The sequence below is a fragment of the Pelobates fuscus genome, chromosome 8, assembly GCF_036172605.1.
Source record: "Pelobates fuscus isolate aPelFus1 chromosome 8, aPelFus1.pri, whole genome shotgun sequence".
NCBI classification, from domain to species: Eukaryota; Metazoa; Chordata; class Amphibia; order Anura; family Pelobatidae; genus Pelobates; species Pelobates fuscus.
The window spans coordinates 98,920,993-98,933,937 of NC_086324.1; positions in this window are offsets into that span (position 1 = coordinate 98,920,993).

Below are 12,945 nucleotides of genomic sequence, written 5' to 3' on the forward strand. Positions count from 1 at the left end.
ATGAAAGACTCCATTTGCACAAGGTTGGATGCCGAGCTACTCATTTCCCGTTCCTCCTCCTCAGTGATCTCAATGAAGGTATGTTCTTCCCCCCAGCCACGTACAACACCACGGGTACCAGATAGGTGACAATGAGCACCCTGGGATGCCTGTTGTGGTTGGACTTCCTCCTCCTCCTCAAAGCCACATTCCTCCTCTGACTCCTCTACCTCACAATCCTCTTCCAGCGTTGCCGCAGGTCCAGCAAGCGATGCTGATAAGGCTGTTTCTGGTGGTGATGGTGACCACAACTCCTCTTCCTCTTCACGTTCATCTACGGCCTGATCGAGCACTCTTCGCAGGGCAGGCTCCAGGAAGAAAACAAATGGTATGATGTCGCTGATGGAGCCTTTGGTGTGACTGACTAGGTTTGTCACCTCCTCAGAAGGACGCATGAGCCTACAGGCATTGCGCATGAGCGTCCAGTAACGTGGCAAAAAAATCCCAGCTCCCCAGAGGCTGTCCTAGCACCCCAGTCATACAAATATTCATTAACGGCTTTTTCTTGTTGGAGCAGGCGGTCGAACATTAGGAGTGTTGAATTCCAACGTGTCGGGCTGTCGCAAATCAAGCGCCTTACTGGCATGTTGTTTCGCCGCTGGATATCTGCAAAGTGCGCCATGGCCGCGTAGGAACGCCTGAAATGGCCACACACCTTCCTGGCCTTCTTCAGGACGTCCTGTAAGCCTGTGTACTTATGCACAAAGCGTTGTACGATCAGATTACACACATGTGCCATGCCCAACTTCAATGCCGCCAACAAATTTGTTCCGTTGTCACAAACCACTTTGCCGATATCCAGTTGCTGCGGAGTCAGCCACTTTTCCACCTGTGCGTTCAGGGCGGACAGGAGTGCTTGTCCGGTGTGACTCTCTGCTTTCAAGCAAATCAAACCCAAGACGGCGTGACACTGCCATATCCGGGATGTGGAATAGTACCTGGGGAGCTGGGGGGGTGCTGTTGATGTGGAGCAAGACGCAGCAGCAGAAGAGGACTCAGCCAAGGAGGTTAAGGAAGAGGATGGAGTAGGAGTAGAGGAGGTGGCAGCAGGCCTGCCTGCAAGTCGTGGCAGTGTCACCAACTCCTCTGCAGAGCCACGCATTCCATGCTTGGCAGCCGTCAGCAGGTTTACCCAATGCGCAGTGTAGGTGATATACCTGCCCTAACCATGCTTTCCAGACCAGGTATCAGTGGTCAGATGGACCCTTGCCCCAACACTGTGTGCCAGACATGCCATTACTTCCTTTTGCACAATCGAGTACAGGTTGGGGATTGCCTTTTGTGAAAAGAAATTTCGTCCGGGTACCTTCCACTGCGGTGTCCCAATAGCTACAAATTTTTTGAACGCCTCAGACTCCACCAGCTTTTATGGTAAAAGCTGGCGGGCTAATAGTTCAGACAAGTCAGCTGTCAGACGCTGGGCAAGGGGGTGACTTTCTGACATTGGCTTCTTACGCTCAAACATGTCCTTGACAGACACCTGACTGTGGACAGATGAGCGGGAACTGCTCAAGGCGAGAGACGGAGTGGCGGATGGTTGAGAGGGGGCAAGGAGGACAGCAGTGGTTGACGTGGCTGAAGATGCTGGACCAGGAGGAGGATGGCGGCTTTGAGTTTGTGTGCTGCTTGTTCTCATGTGTTGATCCCATAGGCGTTTGTGATGTGCGATCATGTGCCTACGCAAAGCAGTTGTACCTAGGTGGGTGTTGGACTTCCCACGACTCAGTTTCTTTTGGCACAGGTTGCAAATGGCATCGCTGTTGTCAGAGGCAGACACACACAAAAAATGCCACACTGTTGAGCTCTGCAATGACGGCATTCTGGTGGTGGACACAGCATGCGTTGATTGGCGTGCTGTCGGGCTGACCCCGGGCGCCGATGCATGCTGTCTGACTGTGCCACTAGCTCCTTGCGATGACCTCCCCCTGCTTCCAACTCGTCTCCTCCTCCTCCTCTCTGTCTCCCCATCTGAACTTTCGCCCTGTTCTTCTTCTTGCCGAGCGGGCACCCACGTGACATCCATGGACGCATCGTCATCATCAACCGCTTCACTTGTATCTGACAACTCAGCAAAGGAAGCAGCAGCGGGTACAACATCATCATCATCATACCATACGTCCATGTGTGTAATGCTGCCTGCCTGAGACATATCCCTGTTATCTACATCCTCTGGCAATAATGGTTGCGCATCACTCATTTCTTCAAACGGATGTGTAAATAACTCCTCTGACATGCCAAGTGAAGCGGCTGTGGTGCTAGTGTTGGTGGTGGCGGCAGGCGGGTGAGTGGTATCTTGAGAGGTGCCCGAAGCTAAGCTGGAGGAGGATGGTGCGTCAAGGTTCAGAGCGGAAGCTGTAGAAGATTGGGTGTCCTGTGTTAGCCAGTCAACTATGTCCTCGGAACTTTTCAAATTCAGGGTATGTGGCCTCTGAAAACTGGGCATTATTCTAGGGCAAAAGGGAATCACAGCACCACGACCACAATGGCCCCTGCAGGGTGGTCTGCCTCTGCCTGTCATTTTTTTTGGATTAGTGGTACTATGCGTGCAAGCTACTGTGAGACCAGATATGAGTGGCAATGTGCACTGGCAGAGGTTGGCAGAGTACACGCTGTAGGCCTGACACCCGCTTGAAGACAACTAACTGCTATTCAATCTATAACAGTAAGCTATTGTGACACCAGATATGAGTGGTGGCACTGGGCAAGTGGGCACAGTATCCACTGTGAGCCTGACACAGAAGCTGGCAGGCAGGCAACTGCAATTACATTACACAGGAAAAAAAAAAAGCAGACTGATGTTCTAGCTCTGAAAAGGGCTTTTTGGGGTGCTGTCCTTACAGCAGAGGTCAGATGAGTCCTTCAGGACTGTAGTGGACACTGAATACCCTAGCCTAGCTATCAATTTCCCTATCAAATGAGCAGCAGCTACACTTTCCCTCCTCTATTTAAGAATGCAGCTTCAGAATGAATCTAAAATGGATGCTGTACAGGAGGTGGGAGGGTCTGGAAGGGAGGGTCTGCTGCTAATTTGCTAGAATGTGTCTGCTGACCGTGAGGCACAGGGTCAAAGTTTACTCAATGATGACGAATAGGGGGCGGATCGAACCGCGCATGTGTTCGGTACATCACTATTGTGCAGGCTGCCAGGTGCTGTGTAGTGAAGAGGAGGGCCAGCCAACATAATGTTCAGTTTCCAGCAGCTCCTCTCTCCAACTCTTTTGAGCCTCGTGTGCATGGATCGTTTCCACGGTAAGCCACAGCAACACTCTCACAGCTTTGGGCTCCCGAGAGTTGGAGAGGGCTTCTGAAAGCGAAAGATCCCATGTGCTGGGCTCCCTGTTCACTCTACAAGTTGCAGAGGATCTGCAGAGGCAGTGCTGGAACTAACGTAGAGAGGGCCCTGGTGCAAGAATTTTTGTGGGGCCTCTCTCTAGCACAAGGGTGGCCAAAAAGTAGATTACTCTTTTGTCATACATGTCCTACAATGTTTTGCTAGCTAGGGATCTACAGTTTGCCCATACTTGCAGGGTTGTGTTTAGCACTGAGCAGTGTTCGTGTGTTTAAATGTAAGTATGCTTTTGTATAGACTGAGTGTGAATTTTGGCTTTTGAATGAAGGCGTGCATTTGTGTGTAGTGTATAAACTGCCACACATAGATACACACATACACTGTTACACAAACAGAGGGAGTTAGTGTGACAGGGTTAGGGGAATGTTATTGGGTGTGTGTGCTTATGCGCAGAGGTACGTTACTGCACCAGAGAACGTACTCACACCACACACACCACCGTCCTGGGGGGCCCAGGCCCCCCACAAAGGTAAGCCAACCTACAGCTGATTCAGCTCACTTCCGGTGTGGTATCGTCACCAGAAGTGACAGGGGTAGGGACTTTTTTATGAGGTAGACAATTTTGATAGATCACCAGCCCTGGGTATTGGACATGTTAAGAGGCCTTTAATTGATAACTTATATTTTATCAACATTAAAATTGTTTTCTAGACTGTAATTTATGACTTGTACAGAATAGATAGGAAGGAGTGTATGATATTTATTTATGTAATTGTGTAAGGGGCAAATAGCCGTATATGGAGTAAGGATCCAGCATAAGCGTAGGATAGTATAAAAGGAGCAAGTCGGTTGTGGTGTGCCGAAACCGACGATACGGTAGGCCTGTAAATAAAGAGGGCCCACCAAGGAAAATAAAGTAAAGTAAATGGAAAGAGTTGAAATAAGGAGTGGGTGGGAGGGTCATTCTGATGCTGACCTCACGCGATATGAGTCAGGTAAGGGGTGTCCCTTATATAGGGGAGTGAATTAATTTAAGCCCCTCCCACAAATACAGGCCAAACGGCCTTAATACTTGTGTAAGGGGCTGTCACGGTTCTCGCTGCGACATCCAGTCTGCCAGACAAGGTAACCCCAGGAGTGCCCAGCAGGGGATTTGAACCCTGGACTTTGGCTTCTTGAATCCTGCTCTTTTGCCACTGTGCTATCCAGCCATTCATAGCCTGCCTTAATAGGTGTCCTTGCCTTGTTTCCAGCACTGGGAGCTGAACTTACCCGTGGCTGCTCTAGCACACCTGTATCCCATATTAATTGGCTGGATATAAAAGCCTGCCTCACCCTGGGAAGGGGGTCAGTTCATTGACTCTGGTTCCCTTGTTTGGTTCCTGTCTCTCCGTATCAGCGTTCCAGTATTTCCTGACTGATTCTGGCTTCTGATCTTGGATTCCCTCCTGGACTACTCTGATCTCTGGCTTCCCTGATTTTGGAATTCCTTGACTACGCTTCTGCTAATCCCTGCTGTACTGCGACTTGGAGCACTTTTCCTGGAAAGCCCCCATGCACAGACTCACAGGTCAGGTGGCGTCTTACCTGGTCACCCTGGTCTGTGTCTACTTTGCAAGGGTGAGCGTATAACTCTGCGAGCTGGACTCACCATCAGGTAAGACTCCTGACAGGGGCAAATAGCCGTATATGGAGTAAGGATCCAGCATAAGCGTAGGATAGTATAAAGGGAGCAAGTCGGTTGTGGTGTGCCGAGACCAACGATATGGTAGGTCTGTAAATAAAGAGGGCAAAAATGAATAATCAAAGATTTGTTTACAGTCAACAAATATATACAAATTAACCAGACATTTCCTTAAATGCATTACAGTATTTAATTCCTGGAAGGATTTTGAAGGTAGGAATCTAGGACCAAAAGTGGACACCATTTGTTGTGGGTAGGATAGTATGTTATCTCTACTGTTGGTGCGTGTTGACTCGTTTCGTAATGTGGTAGAGCCAATAGGTAATGATATATGTGTTTACGTACGTGGGATCGTTGAAGACAATGATCTGTCTGAGTGATGGGGATGGTAGTGGATTCTCTGGCCTGCCGACAATTGTCTCATTTATATTCCAGGCATGTTCATCATACGCTTTCTACAGCCGCCCATACAGTCACGGCCACTCTTTCGTTCCAGAGACAAAATCATGAATTAGACATACTTATGCAGCATAGCATGCACTATCCCACCTAGCACTTTCGTCCCATACTGTCACGTCTAAACATTTGTTATGAAGGAACACAACTGCAGATTTCTTATAGTTTGAATATTTATTATAAAAAGTAAAAGGTATTGACTTTAATTCCAATTTACAGGTACTGTAGCTTTAAGTAGTAAACGATAACTGAAGTCCACAATTACAGGCACTGTAGCTTTAAGTAGTAAACGATAACTGAAGTCCACAATTACAGGCACTGTAGCTTTAAGTAGTAAACGATAACTGAAGTCCACAATTACAGGCACTGTAGCTTTAAGTAGTAAACGGTAGTAATTAGCAGACACTGAATCAGAAAGAGTCTCTTAGTAGTATTAGGTGATAAGAAGTTACAATAGCTGTTCCATAGGATTTAACTGAAGCAAGACAGATGCAGCTAACTGATATAGAGTATGAGTTGAAGTTAGCTGTAACTGGTTTGTTTTATCGAAGGACTTTGGAGACAGGAAATAACAGCTTTGAGATGCAACGCTTATCACAGAGGTTTTACTTAGCTTCCGGCACATAGAACACTGGTTCCCGAGATCTCCTCAGAGGCGGTTATCAGGAGTGAAGAGAGTTCAGCTTTAGTCGTGGATGAGGAGAGGTGAAGGGGACGTGTGTAGTCTTCCAGTCCGGTCCGGTAACAGAGGGCTTTCACAACGATGTTGTAGCCGGTTCGTGAGTACGGAACGTAGTTCAATAATCCAGCGTCGATCAGCTGGTGCGGTCGGATTAAATAAGGAGACCGTGTCATAAAGGGGTGTGGCTAGGCTCCGTGGAACCAGGAAGTAAGAGGATACCATAGTTAAGGCATGACACATGTAGAACGCATAACACAGCTTTTCACCTGGCTTAAAGAATCTCATTGGAACACGACTGGTACATGAAAGTAAAAGAAATGTGATAAGTGGCCAACCAAGTGAGTTCCCCAGAAATATCATGACCTTATGGATGATGAGTGGCGTTTGTTGATGATATGACATGTGCTTAGTTGTCTGAGTAACAACGGATTGATGACCCTGACCATGATTTACCGCCATGCCACAGCAGCTGCTACAATGGGGTAGATCCCCCAAAGGGGCTGAGGTGGTGGAAAATTTCCAAACCTGGAAGCCATGGCCAACAGCTCCAAAGCAATTGTTCCCGGTAGATCGCTGCCAAACCCGTGGTAGACGCCGCATCTGACCATCTGGTTGGAGAAGTGTCAGACAATCCTGGAAGGAACATGCTTTTACCATGCCAAGTGGTTAAGAATTTCCCCCCACGTGCAGGTCTGCTGTTGCTGGGGTGTCTAGGGACATCCTCTGATCGTCATGTTGTAAGTGTGGAAAAAAGGGGAAAGTACTCTGGATATGAAAGCGTGGTCTTGCGGTATGATTGGCATGGCAAAATTAAGGAACCTGGTAGGAATTGTAGTTCCTTGCAGTTGTAAGTACTAAGCAGGAGGTAGTGATTGATGTAGTTGAGAATGTTCCCTATTTGTCTTGTGGTAACTTGCGTGTATGGATGCCGACTCAAGTCGTATGCCCAGTAATGTGATGATAGTGTCTGGGCCTTCTGTTTCTTATGGGGTACTGGGACGCCCAAGTGGTCAACCAGACTAAGCTGCCGTGAGGCTTCTAGTGAAAAAAAAAGTTATCTTTGTTCAACAAGAAGTCTTCTAGATAGTGCATGACTGTAATGCCTCTGGATATGTTATCATAACCAGCACAGAGTATCTGCGAATATCGATAGTAGACTAATCTGTAGCCCGAAAGTTGAGCGGGGAAAGGATTGCCCATTTTATGCCATGTAAGTGCCAGTGTGTAGGGTAGATGGTAGCCGTTTACTGCATTGATGATATTGGTCTTACTTAACCAAGCTTCAACCCATGCTTGAGTGATAGCTGTAAAGGTAGATCAATGGTGTTGTATAGTAAGGAAACTCCTTGGAGGGTATGAGGGAGTTGAGACTTGGGGTAGCGGAGGTGTGTGGTGCCAATACGTCTATGGTTAGTCTTTGTTTAAGGGAAGATTTCCTTGTGACAATACCAATGTGTTTGGTGCCATGGTGTAAATGGTGGAGATTGGAAAACCCAAGTAAAGACCCCTCTGCAAATCTTGGCTATGAGTGTGTTTACAGCCAATTGTTCTGTTGTGCTGACTGTAAGTGAGGGCATGCTATATTCCTTGAAGGTGTATTTATGATACCTGTATGGGAGCCCTTTGAAGCTCCAGAGCTTTAGTAAATCTACTACAAGTCTGGAAGGGTGATGAGTCAGTAGTGTTGAAAATGCATTGGTGTGTACAGATGGTGAGTACGTTATTTGTAAGTTGTATTGGGACACATGGTTTGTCATGTGCCCTGAACCATTTGACCATATATGCAACAGTCTATATGCAATGCAACTACTCATATCAATTGTCTCTGGTAGTTCAGAGATGCTGTTACCTGGAGCCTGAGAGTGCTCGTCCATTTGTTTGGGACAAAATCCCTTCTGTATGGGTACCTGCACAAATAAACATCTCTGCATATTCCAAATGCCAACCCAACCAAGGGATGGTCAATTCCCGATCTGACCATCACAGATACATCATCATACATATTTATGCCTTGTTTCCCCAATGTGCAGGGTTAACGTCTTGTGTGTCATAAAAATTGATTGTACCAGGTAACCGAGTTTCGGTTGGTGCTGGTTGTACAGTAGCGTGAGGCCCAGCCTTGTGAGGGCTGTGGTGACCGACTCGAGATTGCCAGTCTGTCATACATTTTTTTTGGCTCATGAGTTTATGAGTGAGGCTAGCATGGCCTGGATGTCACCTGAGTTGGTGTAGCTGGGCCTTCCCCTGCCTCCGTGTTGTCCGTTGATGTATTGAGGAGTTTAAATAACTCTGCTTTCCTTGCTGTGGCAGGGTAGGGGATGTGTCACCTTAGGTCGGTGGTAATGTGTGGGATTGTCCAGGATCTGATTTGCTGCTGGACTAGCAACATCTCCTCTGCTTGAAGGTGTATCAATTCTAGCCAGGATGCTAGGAAGAGGTGATTCTTCACCATGTTTTTGAGAAATACTTAAATAACAATAAAGATTGCAATTATTATTTGTACCCAGGGGTCTTGTACTGGCTTGCTAGCTAAGCCGTAAGGTGAAACGATTAGGCTTGGGGTTTTTTGGTGACTGGTGAGGCCCTGCTAGTTGCCAAGTGGCTTGAGAGGCTCCATCTATGCTTGGCGCGAGGGGATTTTGTGTGGCCACCGAACGTTGTGGCAGGATGTTGGCCTCTCAGTGACAGTAACCAGAAAATAGGAAGGGGAGTGACAGGTGAGGCCCTCTCTATGATACAATGCGAGGCGGCTAGCTCACAAGTGGCCCGAGGGGTGTATGCCTCCGAGTGTGAGGCGGGGTGTTGGCCTCGCGGGACCACTAACCAAAGCATAATGCAGAGAAAAAAGGGGGTAATACCTATTGGGCCATAGAGCCCTAATTGCCAGTACGCTATTACTATTCTAGGGAAGGTAAGAGATGGATAACTACGTGAGCAGGTGTATGTACCTGGTAGTATGGTATTGAACCTGACAATCCGTATAGGTTTTTTTAGTAGTAACTGTAACCTGAATGGATAAAACCATATGGCATAGACCAAGCTTATCTTAATACATACAGTATATGTGAAAAGTAAAGTGCCGTGATGTGTAAATATTAAACATTGTAGCCATACTGGTTAAATATGTATCAATCTTAACCCATTAAGTGCCGTATGTACAAGTGAAAAAGTGGTCTGTCCCCACCTTGTATGTTGTATGTCCCCTTGCTAGGGGAAAGTCTGTTGTGTGAGCAGCGTGCTGTGAAAAATGTATGTGAACTATATTACCAGTTACGTATATACAGATGCGTCTGCTACTGTGTAATATTTTATGTATTTATACCAGATGTTGATATACTACTTGCTATGTGAATTGTTGTATGTCTTATTGAATGGAAGGGGTCAGTGAACAAGGTGTTGCAAAATGCAAGTGCACTGGAGATCTGCCGAGTGCCCTAGAGGTGGCAGTGTAGTTGGATACTGATTGGTATGTGAAATGTTGTTTGTCTGTTGACCTATAGGTGTCAGTGTGTTAGTGTTTGTAAAACCCCATGAAAATTGTCAATGTACTTGACAGACCTGTAGGTGGCAGTGTTGATAGAACCACTGTTGGTCTTGATGTAAAATGTAAATTATTGTGAATTAAACCTGAAGTTGAGCCCGTGCTGGAGTTTAATTTATGGTTTATGGTTATGTTTAAAACAATCTTATGTGTAATTTATATTGGCTGGTAAATTGTATGACATGTGAAGACAGTTTTGCTGTTGACCAGTAGGGGTCAGAAATGCTGATTGTATGGTAAAAATACCTTTTAATCCAAACCCGTATGACAATATACAATATAGAAACAAAAGATAGCAGATATGGCTAAACAAGCAATATACGCTATATAAAAGGGATAGCACGTAAAAAATGGAGGATACAACCTTATGATAGGGTGGGATCTTGTATCAGATCTAAAACATAAATATAATAATATGGTGAAGTATGAATGGACAAAAATACAAGTATCCAGGAGGTAGAGAACTTACAACAGGTATAGTCGTTCTGCGCTTATCTCCCTTTAAGGGTGTTTGTAGCGATTCGCTATGTGGCATACACGTTGAAATTCCTCCAAATGTTAAATCCTCAAAATAGGCAAAAAAGAGAGATACATAGAGTAGTACTGTATAAAAATATCAAAAATGTATTTCACTGATTGTACTTACATCAAGGTAGCAATCAGCGAGCATGTCTCCACTAATAAGTGGACCAAGATGTTAGATGGATGAACAATGCAGATGGAATATAGCTGATCGTACCATAAAAATACAGGAACAAATAAAAACAAATACAATAATAAAATAAATAGGTATAAATACTCAATCCAACGCGTTTCGTCTTGTGGAGACTTCTTCAGGGATGTGAGTACTATTCCAAACAGTCCTTGTTTTATATCAGTTGATCCAGGTGATTTCTGTTAAGTCCTTTCGAAAAAAACGCGGAAACGTACACTTCCGGGTTTTTCTATATGCTCTCTCATTGGCGGACGATTTAGGCGGACGTCATGCGTCGTGCGTACTTCCGGGCGAGCTAGTGCTTCCGTATTCCAACGGTGGAACGCATGACGTCGTATGTATTCTTGCGTTCCAACCGTGGAACGCATACAACTGAGAGAGAGAACGAAGAGACTGAGAGATTAGGACAGCAGTGGGCGGAGAAAAACCGCCCACTGGTGGCCCGAGCTTACAGAAGAGACATCTGCACATGCACAATCAATCAGCATATATATATATAACAATATAAAATTGTAAATATAAACAAAGAAAAATCCAAACATAATAAATAAAAATATATTTATATTTGCGGATATAAAGAAAACTCAAACTCTGTAGGAGATATAGGATGTGTAGTACCCCTCTATCATCTCAAAAAATGAGATATAAAAAATATATAATATAATGAAAATGAATTAAAAAACTAAATAAAAATTACAAAATGTAGTAAAGTTTCATGTAGATCCGTAAATATGTACATGTGAGTCATAAGAACAAACAAGCAAAACCCAACTAGGGACATTCAGAGTGTAGCAAAATATGGTGATATTTATCCAACTAGCAGATATACATATAATAATTAAAATTGACAGAACCTTCTTAGATGTTCTATGAAGAAGAGAAAATAGGAATTAATATAAAGTCAATGTACATACATTATATATGTTTTACTACAAATTCCGATGAACCCACTCAGTAAAAAAAAGAGAAGAGGAGGGGGGGGAGGGCATCATAATAATCCTGTAAGATCTATGTCTTGATTTAATCCATTCTTTAGTGTTTTTAAATTGTATATCCACTGCACCTCTTTTTTGGCTAGCTCATGCATTTTATTGCCTCCTCTCCAGTGTTTTTCAATAGAGTCTATACCAATGGCAATCAAAGTAGACCAGTTGAAGGATGTACAAGTGTTACAGTGTCTCGGAACACTATGTTCTACTTTATTAGTTCTAATATTGTTAAAGTGTTCTCGGAGTCTGACATGAATAGGTCTGATGGTTCTGCCTATGTACTGTGCTCCACATCCACATTGCAATAAATATATTACATATGTTGATGTGCAGTGAATAAACTTCTTAATGGCATAAGTCCTTTTGGTGTAAGTGCCTATAAAAGTAGTGGTCTTTTTCTTTTGATACGTGCATGTAGAACAAGTACCACATTTATGAAATCCTGCGGTCTTTTGGGAGAGCAAAAAATTTTTAGTTTTATTAGACTTGGGAATCTGTATAGGTAAAAGACTTGGAGCTAATTGATTTTTCAAATTATCAGCTTTTTTGTAAATAACTATTGGTCGATCAGGTATTACGTTACCCAGAACTTCATCCTTCTTTAAAATGGCCCAATGTTTTTGAAGGATTTTTTCTATTTTCTTAGCATGTACATTATATTTGGTAATAAATGCAAATTCTGCACGGATATTATCTTTTTTGTTTTTGGATTTATTATCAACCAGAAATTCTAAGCGGTCCTTTCTTTTAATGTGTGTGATTTCCTTTTCTATATGTTGTGTGTTATATCCCTTTTCTGAATACCTATTTTTTATTATTTTAGCCTGTTCTTCAAAAGTCTGCATGTTGGAACAATTTCTCCGTATCCTAGTGAGTTGTCCTTTCGGGACATTATTTAGCCAAGTGGGATGGTGCAAACTAGTTTTTTTAATAGCTGTCCTCGTCCCCATGGCGACACCACATAGCTGTAAAAAGAACGTAGAATCAAACCAAAAAAAATTCTTGGTTAGTACAAAACGAATGCATGTCAATAAAAATTCAATCTGTATAGGACAGAAGGTATTCTGTTGTACAAGTATGTCATTGATTACCTCTAAACCCTTAAGATGGGGGATATTAGAATATAGGGCAGTTACATCAACTGTGGCCAAAATATAGGACGGTTATGTTACATAGTTACATAACTGAAAAGAGACTTGCGTCCATCAAGTTCAGCCTTCCTCAGATTTGTTTTTTGCTGTTGATCCAAAAGAAGGCAAAAAAAAACAGTTTGAAGCACAATTTAGCAACAAGCTAGGAAAAAATAAATAAATATATGTGAACATAATAGCTTAATAACAGTCATTGTAATAAACCAAAAGTTCTGTTAGTGGTTGTAAACGCACGAAACGTGTGTTTAGTACAATAGTAAATGCATGAACTAGTTCCCGTTTGGTAGAAAATTGCACGAACCGTGAGCCTGGTATGTCAGGGAAACAAAACGAAACGAGCAGTGAGATTCGAAATGCACGCACAGAATTGCCTAGTGTGTTTAGGCAATTGAAACAGAA